Source organism: Pleurodeles waltl, chromosome 4_2 (genome assembly GCF_031143425.1).
Source record: "Pleurodeles waltl isolate 20211129_DDA chromosome 4_2, aPleWal1.hap1.20221129, whole genome shotgun sequence".
NCBI lineage: Eukaryota > Metazoa > Chordata > Amphibia > Caudata > Salamandridae > Pleurodeles > Pleurodeles waltl.
This window is the reverse complement of record NC_090443.1, coordinates 560,336,714-560,346,917: the sequence shown is the minus strand read 5'-3', so window position 1 is coordinate 560,346,917 and position 10,204 is coordinate 560,336,714.

Below are 10,204 nucleotides of genomic sequence, written 5' to 3'. Positions count from 1 at the left end.
AAATACTTACCACAACTTACCTTTTCTTCCCTGGGATGGGTCCCTCCATCCTTGGGTGTCCTCCTGGGGTGGGCAAGGGTGGCAGGGGGTGTCCCTGGGGGTTTGGGAGGGCACCTCTGGGCTCATTCTGAGCCCACAGGTCCCTTAACGCCTGCCCTGACCCAGGCACTAAAATCCGGCGCAAATGCGGGTTTTTTAGTCCCACCCACTCCCAGGCGTCATTTTTGCCCGGGAGTATAAATACGACGCATATGCATCGCAGTCATTTTTTAAGACGGGAACGCCTACCTTGCATCTCATTAACGCAAGGAAGGTGTTCACGCAAAAAAATGATGCTAACTCCATGAACTTTGGCGCTAGACGCGTCTAACGCCAAAGTATAAATATGGAGTTAGTTTTGCGTCGAATTTGCGTCGAAAAAAACGACGCAAATTCGGCGCAAACGGAGTATAAATATGCCCCCAAGTATCCTGTTTCAGTGCATGACGCTTACATTTTGAGGGATATAGCAGCATCCCTTATGTGATGGGGCAACTCCTGAGGCACAGTGTGTGGCTAATAGGTGAGGCCAAGGTCCCAGCACAGTTGACATAGATGTCTGGGTATGGGGTTGTCCCTAAGGGTTAGTATGTGTCTAACAGTTGTCCCTCCACATTTGCAGGTGACTTTGGTTACCCCAACCTGTCAAGCCTATTGACCCCAGTGAAGAATCCCAGGACAAGGGCAGAGGAACACTACAATGAGGCACATGGGCGAACTAGGAGGATTATAGAACGCACCTTCTGCCTCCTGAAGGCCAGAAGGTGCCTCCGTCTGACAGGTGGCTCCCTATACTACTCACCGAAGAAGGTGTGCCAGATAATCGTGGCCTGCTGTATGCTGCACAACCTGGCTTTTGTGACGCTAGGTGCTTTTTCTGCAGGAGGATGGGCCAGATAGTGGTCTTGTGGCAGATGTGGAGCCTGTGGACAGTGAAGAAAAGGAGACAGAAGAAGAAGATGTCAACAACCGAAACCACATCATCATGCAATACTTCCAGTGAGTCACAGGTAAGAAGGCGTAACTGCTTCCCACATCTCATACTATTGTTGGAGCTAGCATAAGTCTGACATTTTCACTCAGTGTATGGACCCTGACTTGTTACTTTGGCTTTCCATTTCACAGATCTGGGTCCCACTTTGTGCCCTCTGCTATGTTTACTGCTGGCCTACAGCTGTGTTACATTGGTGTGTGAACAAGTACATTGACATTGCTATATTCCAGAGATTTTTCAATTACACATTTGTGAAAGCACAGACTGACTCCAGATTGTTTTGTGATTCAAGTGTGTTTATTTCTGTGCAAATAAGTGGAGGGGGTTGTAAAATGGGCGGGGTGGTGGTGGAGGAATGTCCATGGCAGAGTCCAGTATAGGAAGTGGAGCAATGGCAGTTTAAGGTGGACAGGGTGTCAAAGTGGGACAGAAGGGTGACATTCATGGGGGTCTTCATTCCTGGCAGGGGTCTTGGCAATGTTCTCTGTCTTGTTCCTGGGTCTCAGGGACCGTTTGCGGGGTGGTTCTCCATCTGCAGGGGGTGGGGTGCTGGTGGCCTGATGTTCCTGTGGAGGTGCCTCCTGTCCACTAGCGCCGGCGGAGGTGGAGGGCTGTTCATCATCCAGGCTAGTGTCAGGGGCCCGTTGGTGTGCCACTGTGTCCCTCCTGGTGTTGAGAAGGTCTGCCAGCACACCTGCAATGGTGACCAGGGTGGTGTTGATGGACTTCAAGTCCTCCCTGATCCCCAGGTAGTGTTCCTCCTGCAGCCGCTGGGTCTCCTGAAACGTTGCCAGTACGGTGCCCATGGTCTCCTGGGAATGGTGGTAAGCTCCCATTATGTTGGAGAGTGCCTCGTGGAGTGTCGGTTCTCTGGGCCTGTCCTCCCCCTGTCGCACAGCAGTCCTCCCAGCTTCCCTGTTATCCTGTGCCTCTGTCCCCTGAATTGTGTGCCCACTGCCACTGCCCCAGGTCCCTGATCGTCCTGTGTTAGTGGGGTTGCCTGGGTTCCCTGTAGTGGTGGACACACTGCTGATTGACGTGCCCTGGGGACAGAGGGATGCGCCTGGTGGGTGGGTGCTGTGGTGGTGTTTCCTGAGGGGGGAGGTTTAGTGGTGGTTTGTGACTTTGTCAGGGGAACCGACTGGCCCGAGGTCCCTGATGGGCCGGGCTGGTCATCTTGGTCCAGGCGTGCAGAGCTGCTGTTGTCACTGTAGGCCTCTTCTGTGGGGGAACTGGATATGTCTGGCACCTCCTGTCTGGTGACGTTGGGTAGGGGTCCTGTTGGGGTGTAAATGCATAGTTATTGTATCTGTGTGTGCCATCTCGTGCAATGGGTGAGTTACCCTCTACGTCTGTGCTTGCATTTTTGGCTTGACCCTTGTGTGATTGGTGATTTTGGGGCATGAGTGAGTCTCTCTACTGGACATGCTTTGGTGATGGGTGGCCATGCATTGGTGTTACATGCAGGGCTTGGTTTGGGGATGTGTGGGTTGTGTTAGTGGGGTATCTGTGGGTTGCTGGGGTGATGGGTGTGAGGGTGAGGGTGGGAGTATGTGATGGCATGCAGGTGGGGTGGGGGGGATGAAGTAGTAAAGATTTGCCTTACCAGAGTCCAGTCCTCCTGCTACTCCTGCGAGGCCCTCAGGATGCATGATCGCCAAGACTTGCTCCTCCCATGTTGTTAGTTGTGGGGGAGGAGGCGGGGGTCCACCACCAGTCCTCTGTACAGCAATCTGGTGTCTGGATACCACGCAATGTTCTTTCCCCCGTAGGTCGTTCCACCTCTTCCTGATGTCATCTTGTGTTCTTGGATGCTGTTCCACTGCGTTAACCCTGTTGACAATTCTGCGCCATAGCTCCATCTTCCTTGCAATGGATGTCTGCTGCACCTGTGATCCGAATAGCTGAAGCTCTATCCGGACGATTTCCTCCACCCTGACCCTTAGCTCCTCCTCAGAGAACCTGGGGTGTCTTTTTGATGCCATGATGTGGTGTGGGTGATGTGTGAGGTGCTGTCTGTTGTGATGTGTGAGTGGATGTGTTGGTGTGTGTTGTTTGAGGTGCATGGATGTTGTATGAGTGATGGTGTTGTGTGTCTGTGGATTCTGGTGTTGTGTTAGGTAGTCTCTCTCTCTCTGGCCTTCTTTCAAATTTTTGGTTGTAAGGGTTTGTGGGTGATGTGGGTGTGTGCTTTTTTCTTGGATTGGGTGTGTGGGTGTGGTGTGTGTAAGTGTATCAGGTGTGTGTATTTTGAATTGTCCAATGTGGTTGTGTGTTGTTAGTGTGTTTGTATTTTGAGCGCAGCAGTGTGTACCGCTAATGGTTTATCGCGGTTGAAAGACCGCTGATTTGATTCGTGGGTCGTGATACTGTTGCCGTATTCCTGTTGGCGTGACAGTGTAGGTTTTGGTATCGCCAGTTTATCACTGACCTTTGGTGTGGCGGACTTGTGAGGGTGTCTGTATTGTGGCGGATTCCGAGCTGTGGGTCGTAATACCTGTAGCGGAATTCCGCTGCCACAACGGTATGTTGGCAGTCTTCTGCACGGCAGAAAGTGGGATTTACCACCAGGGTTGTAATGAGGGCCTATGTTTTTTTAATTCCTCCTTTGGAGGTACTGGAGAAACATATTACGTTGCCTTGCACCACACTTCATCTGATACCACATGTACTCACTTCCCAACTTGCATAAGGGCTCAGAAAATATATGGTGGTAGACTGAGCATTACATACACATACACGCATTCATGCACACAGGTATGCACATATATATTGAGGATACCACACAGACAAACATAGAATTCATGCAGTTTTTGCGTCATCTGTAATGGCCTTCTTATTCCCAGAACCATAGTCCTCTTACCACACTGTCATGAAAGTGACTACTGTCCTTTTAACGCTTTTAGTGCTGGGGTGTTTCGGCCAATGGTTAATATATATGTGTTGGTTTTGCTAGAAAACGCTGTCTGCTCAATCAATTATGTGATGCAAACATATATCACTAACTATGGCCACAATCACTCTTTACAGAGCACATTTCATTTGATGACAGATATGAAATTTTTAACTACATAACAACTATACATTTTGTAATGCTGAAGTGCTAACAAACCCTATTGGTGCAATCCAGACCTTAATTGTCTCAACTGGCTGGTGAAGGAAATGGGGTTCGCTTATTTAATCTTCCTGGATTTTTTGCTTTTTGACTACCTATTTTGGGGCTTTCCATGTGAGTGAGTGCCACCAACTGTCTCTCACTTACAATAAAGTCTGTGAAAAAGCTAATCTCCAGTGTCCGCTCTTTAAGATAAGGCCACTTTTGTGCAGCAAGGGTTAGAGGCTTTAGGATGGCTATACGCAAATGTGAGCACACACATGTGCACATGTGTGTGAACTGAACACGCAAAACAACAGTCTACCTCCGCCCATTATCTGCGTACATGTATTCTGTCACAGAAGGGACCCTTAGACATTGGTGCTGACCTGGTGTAGGCATTATAGCGTAAGTGGGCATTCATAGTGTAGGTGTGAGGTACTTTACTGAAAATACTGTGTGCTCACTGAATTATGCCCAGGACCACTGGAATTATGTGTGAGGGTTAAGTAAATAATGCAGCACATTTTCTGACAGTATTATATAATTTTTGTTACACTTGTTAACAGTGTCTGGGCTTCAGTTGCACCTCATTAGAACAAGTTTAACACACAAATATAGCAATAAGCAACAGAAATTTGACGAGTCAACCTTGGCAAAGGGCCTTCTTGTGCACAGCAACATATGTCACTGCGTTTTAGTAACTTTTGAATCGTTTGAGCTAGATTTATTCTTTGTTAAAAATCAGCAGGGTATGCAGCAGATGATGGATTATATGGCAAATCTATAATTATGTGAAAAACGCAGAGGTCGAACAATCTCATAATTCCAGTGGCCCTGATTATAATTTATGGATGAAATCTGCTGCATTGCACAATTTTGCCCTACATAGGCCTAGGGTTACTGGTCGGGTTCCATGCTTTAGTGGAAACATGTACCACAAGTGAAGATTCAATGTTAATTTTATAATAAATGTACTCCGTTTTGCACTTGGAGAATCATCATATATCCCTGGCTCAGCTAAATGCATATTCCAGGCCTTTGCCCCCTCTACTGGGCCACATTAATTACTCTGATGGACAGCAGAAGGATCAAATGTCTCCCTACAAACTAGAGCAATTTGACAGTGCTTGGCAGACTTTCTGGAAAAGGAAGCAGTGGGGAGAAAATATGTGTGTGCTAACTAATTCTTCACACAGCACCTGAACTTGGTAAGCCCATGCCTATGGAAACAAAGGGGAAAGGACTCTGAAGCCAAACACAGGAGGGGCTCACTTTGAAGTTTTGGTGGGAAGGGATCACAATGATGTCAGTTGGTGGCAGGACTGAAGCTCTCAGTGAAGATCTTTCAATAGACCACCCGAAGCTGTCTTCAAATGCTGTACAGGAGGGTTGGACTGTTTGGGGCAGGGGTGAGGAGATCGTATCACACCCTAAGATTGGGCAAAAGAGCCTTCCTTCCAGAACTTTCCACCCCTACTTAAAAACCCCGGCACAAGGGAGTGAAACGTTAAACCAAACTGGACCTTGGAGCAAACACAACAAAAACATGCCATCTGGAAAGCGAAGTCATCTGAGCCCACTTAAGGACTTTTATTCCATCCGGCATGCTGGGACTTCGAGTGTTTTTCTGGGGATAGTGGCGCTGACCCACTTACACCTTCTGAATGCAGCAGTAAAGGCACAGACATCAATGTGGTGACCCTTGAGGGTTCCCCTGTATCTTTTGTGGATTGGGCATGCAGCTGGGTGACCACCATCAGGAGGTGGCCACTGACTCCTCTGCTGACACACAGGTTCCCTGCAAGATGGTAAAAGCCATGAGATCTGGAAAGTTTTGCAGGGATGGTACTCTGCTAGTGCACGGCAAAGGGGCTTTAGAAGAAGAACTCAGGATAAGGGTGGGATCAGGAGCCTTATGCAAAGGACATGTTCAGCAATACCAGTATTAAAAGTCAAGCTCCAGAAAGAAAGATTCACTTAAAGGCCAGGCGACTTGAGGAAAAGGCCCCTGGTTGATAAAGCTCACAACTAGACGTGCAATGGCACCAGGATGAAGTAAAATGGCCCAACAAGGCAGTAGAAACCAGCAGTAAAGCCTGGTCCACGGTGTGACTTGGCAGATAATGGAATGAGTAGCACTCCTCTACAAATTTCCTAATTCCCCTGGAGAGCACCAAGCCCCAGGGATTAGTGCAATTTCTTCACATTAAGGGGCAGATTTCCCTGCCCCTTCAGCACCCACCTACCGCTACCACGTGTGCGCCGTATTTAAAATATGGCGCACCATGGCCCAGGGTAAGGGGCAATGAAGTCATTTTAAAAAAACTTGATTGATGTACTCTGCAGGAGTAGCACCAAACTGTTGGCGCTACTTCTGCAGAGTCCATAGGGGACCACTCTAAAAAAATGGAAATCCCCTTTTAACACCTGCTCTTGAGCAGGCGTTAAAAGTGTTATAATAATTGGCCCAAGGAAATCCCATAGATTTCCTTGCACCGTTTTACCGGCTCCCCTAATGGGGGAATGCCCCCCTTGCATACATTATTCCAGGCGCAGGCATAATGTAGCGCAAAAAGTTACAGGGTGAAGCAATGCATGCATTGCACCACTGTGTAAATACGTCATGGGGATTTTCGTCTCGTTGAGCCACATTAACGTCAAAATAAATTACGTTAATGTGGTGCAAGGTGGCGCTAGGGGCGTTTAAATATGCCTCTAAATGTTATAGTGACGGAGCATATAAGGACTTCCCGTCTCCATCCCCAAGATCACTTTCTGTCCTGGAGACCCTATCCTCTGGGGCCAAATGCAACTCCAGAAAAAAAAAAGTTGCACAATGCTGCTTAAAATCCAAAAGCCTTACTGCAGCAGCAAAGCCACTAATAGAATATTCACTCCACAGGGTAAAAGAACAATCTAGAATCCTCTGGGATGCTCCAAAACTTGCATGATCTGAATATGCAATTCTCTAAGAAGTGCAATGGGACCACCAATGAGTAAAGGAGTGTTCTAGGGGCTAACAGGAGTGCAGCAGCCCACTAGAACCCCAAACAAGCGTTCCATAACGTTGTCCTAAGACTTCTGGTTCTGCTATACTTAGGCTTTGAGCTGTGGTGATTGTTGTTGGTTGGTTGTTCTTAAAGCTGCAGTGACAACATGGTAAACATAGAAATAAGACTTTTGTACACATTGAATATATTTATTAATGCTTTATTAATTGTGTGGGTACTGACAGTGAAACCTCATTTGTGTTCATGAAGGCTATCGAAAGATTGTACCATCCGTAATCATTTCAATAGTGTTGCATGTGTTTTAAGTAACATATTTCTGCTTCTAGCAATGTGGTGACACCTGGACAGAGCCAATAGGCCTGCCTTTTCCATCATGACCCCCCTTTACATTTTATCTGATGTACATGGGTACTATTTTTACAGGGTTCAGGGCTTCCCGGGGGTGTGACCTATTGAGAAGGCATCACCCAAGGTATTTCAATCTAGCTAGTTGCACATATTTGTAAATTAATGTATACTGTGTGCATTAAAGAGTGTTTTTCCTTTTTAGGAGAAAAAACACTCACTGGACAATATTTTATTGAGTGTTGTTGCATGCCAGTGAGCTGAGTGTACTAGCCCACAACACTTCGCCTGAGTAAGCCCTGGACGATTGCTTCACTACCTTGAAAGAGTCAAGTGCTAAAATTGGTTACTTGGTTCCCGTGTAAAGAGAAAGTGCCAGATTCAGCACTTATGAAGGATTCACATCATTCACAACTAATAATCCAATTTCTTACAGCTGGCCTGTAGAATACATTGAACATGACAATTGTCAGATTTTTTTAAATTTTGTTTCCAAGACATGGTAATTCCCCCTAGTCTTCTTCATGCAGGAATATATCCTTGACAATGCTTGACACCCATCTTTGTTATTCAGCGTCTTCTGACCATTTGGGTACCAGACATATGTTTTTTATGGGCTAAGTGTGCTAAATGCAATAAACTGTGCAGAGTTACTTTTGAAAATTTGAACTGCAACTGAATTTGAAATGTAGGAACATATACCGACCTCAATTTCGGCAACTCTGGGCCTCCAACATTGTTCCTCTGTGTCTTCTGAATATGGTGGTGCAATCCATTTATGGGATTTCCATTGTTTCATGGTGCATAGTAATGATAAACTGGGTGCAGATAGTGCATTTTGGAATTTTGCAAATAAAATGTCAGATTAGGCTGCCTCAAATTTGGTGGCAGGTTTTATCCATCAGTGGTATGTAAGCATACAATAACCACATATTACTAACATCTCACATCATAAGGTTTATTTTGCCAGGTGCAAGCCTTTCTTCACCTTGATTGACTGACAGAGAAATCATACTGAACTTAACATTTGTCAGATTATTTTTTTCATTTGTTTTCTTTTATTTGCAAACCATGATACTTCTGTTGACTCTTCCTTATAGAGGAACATATATCTGCATGTCACAGAATTTAGTTCCTTTTAGGCCCCTGGAAATTGTGGTACTAAAAACATGTGGGTTTACCATGGGTTCAGGGTGCCATCAGGTGATAAACAGTGCAGTGCATGTTGGAAATTTAGAATGCAACTGTAAGCAAATGACAGTTTGGGATACCTGTTTTTGGTCTTAGATTTCACACCTGGGCAGTATAGGCACAAATTAGAACCATAGAGATAACAATTCCTAATATTTCTTTCACTGGGAGCAAGACCTCTCAACATGATTGGTCAGCCCGGGCATTGTGATGAACAAGATGCTAGGCAGACCTTTGGCATTTCCTCCCCAAATTATGGTAGTTTCTATCAGCGTTCCTCACACAGGAACATATTCATTGGAGGGGGACTGGCTCTACTGTATGTGAAGAAAAAAATGAACACAGCATCTGGCTCCTTGCTCAGACAAAGAACTGTGGGTCTGTGCCACAGCAAAGAGCAAGGGGCTCTTTGGATCTTTTATTAGGCTTATAAAAAATTCCAAGTAGTATCTAGCTCCTTACTTGGACACAGAATTGTGTTCCAGGAAGAAATCAGACAGTTTTGGGATTTTTTCTTAGGCAAAAGAAAATCCAAACAGTGACTGCCACCTTGCTGGGCACACACCCACAGATCCTTCCTTTCACAATGCTTCTTGTGCGCAAAGACGAACTGAGAGATGAAGGCACTGTGTGAAATGGAATCAGGAAGTGGCAACTGGAAGGGGAGGGACTGGGAGCAAATGTAGTCTACCCCATTCCATCCTTCTCCTCCTGAGTAATTTGTCTTGTTGATGGGGTGGGGAGGTGGTGGGAGGGAGTATGGCAGAATCTGGCTTGCTCTCCTTGCTCTCCCTGCTGCTTCCTTACTCCAACCAACAGATAAAGTGGATCAAGCTGGTGGGCCTTGTAGTAATAGCTGCCCATAGTCCCTCCAGCTCAATTCTTAGATAGACCTAGGGGGGAGGAGGGAAACCCTCTCAGGTCAATCCAATATGTGTGTACTGTCATTAATGACATCACCGGCATTTCAATGAGACACCTGGAAACGAGCACCAACTGTTTAGGGAGTTTGCTGATGCACCATCAAACTTTCTTTCACCAGTCTCATAATGTAGAGCAGTGTTTCTCCTGTCAGGTGGAACAAATTGAAATTAAAATGGCCATCAGTCACGTTTAAGTCCTTGGCTTGTATATACGTTATAGTGTAGTGGAGACACCCTTTCATTATGTAAATGTATATCAATAGGCCAGTAAAGAGGCTAACAAAGCAACATCAAACCAAATGGCTGCTCAGTAGCTCTGACATAGCAAAGTTGGCATGAGTTCTAATTGCCCCACCCTCTATTTTTTGTTGTAAAAGACAGCTTTAATTGGTGTGCATTTGGCCACTCACACACCTGGGCTCAGACCAACTTCAGTAGCTGACCTATTGACAGCTACACCCCTGCTTTTACTATGTTAAACGGTAAGCAGTTGAAGTTCAATACATCATAACTTGTTCAGTTCTCTGCTGCATTTGGGTTTATTTCTTCTGTTACACTTCGAGCCCCCTGTAACTCCAACATTCCAATTTCAGTGTTGCTGCTT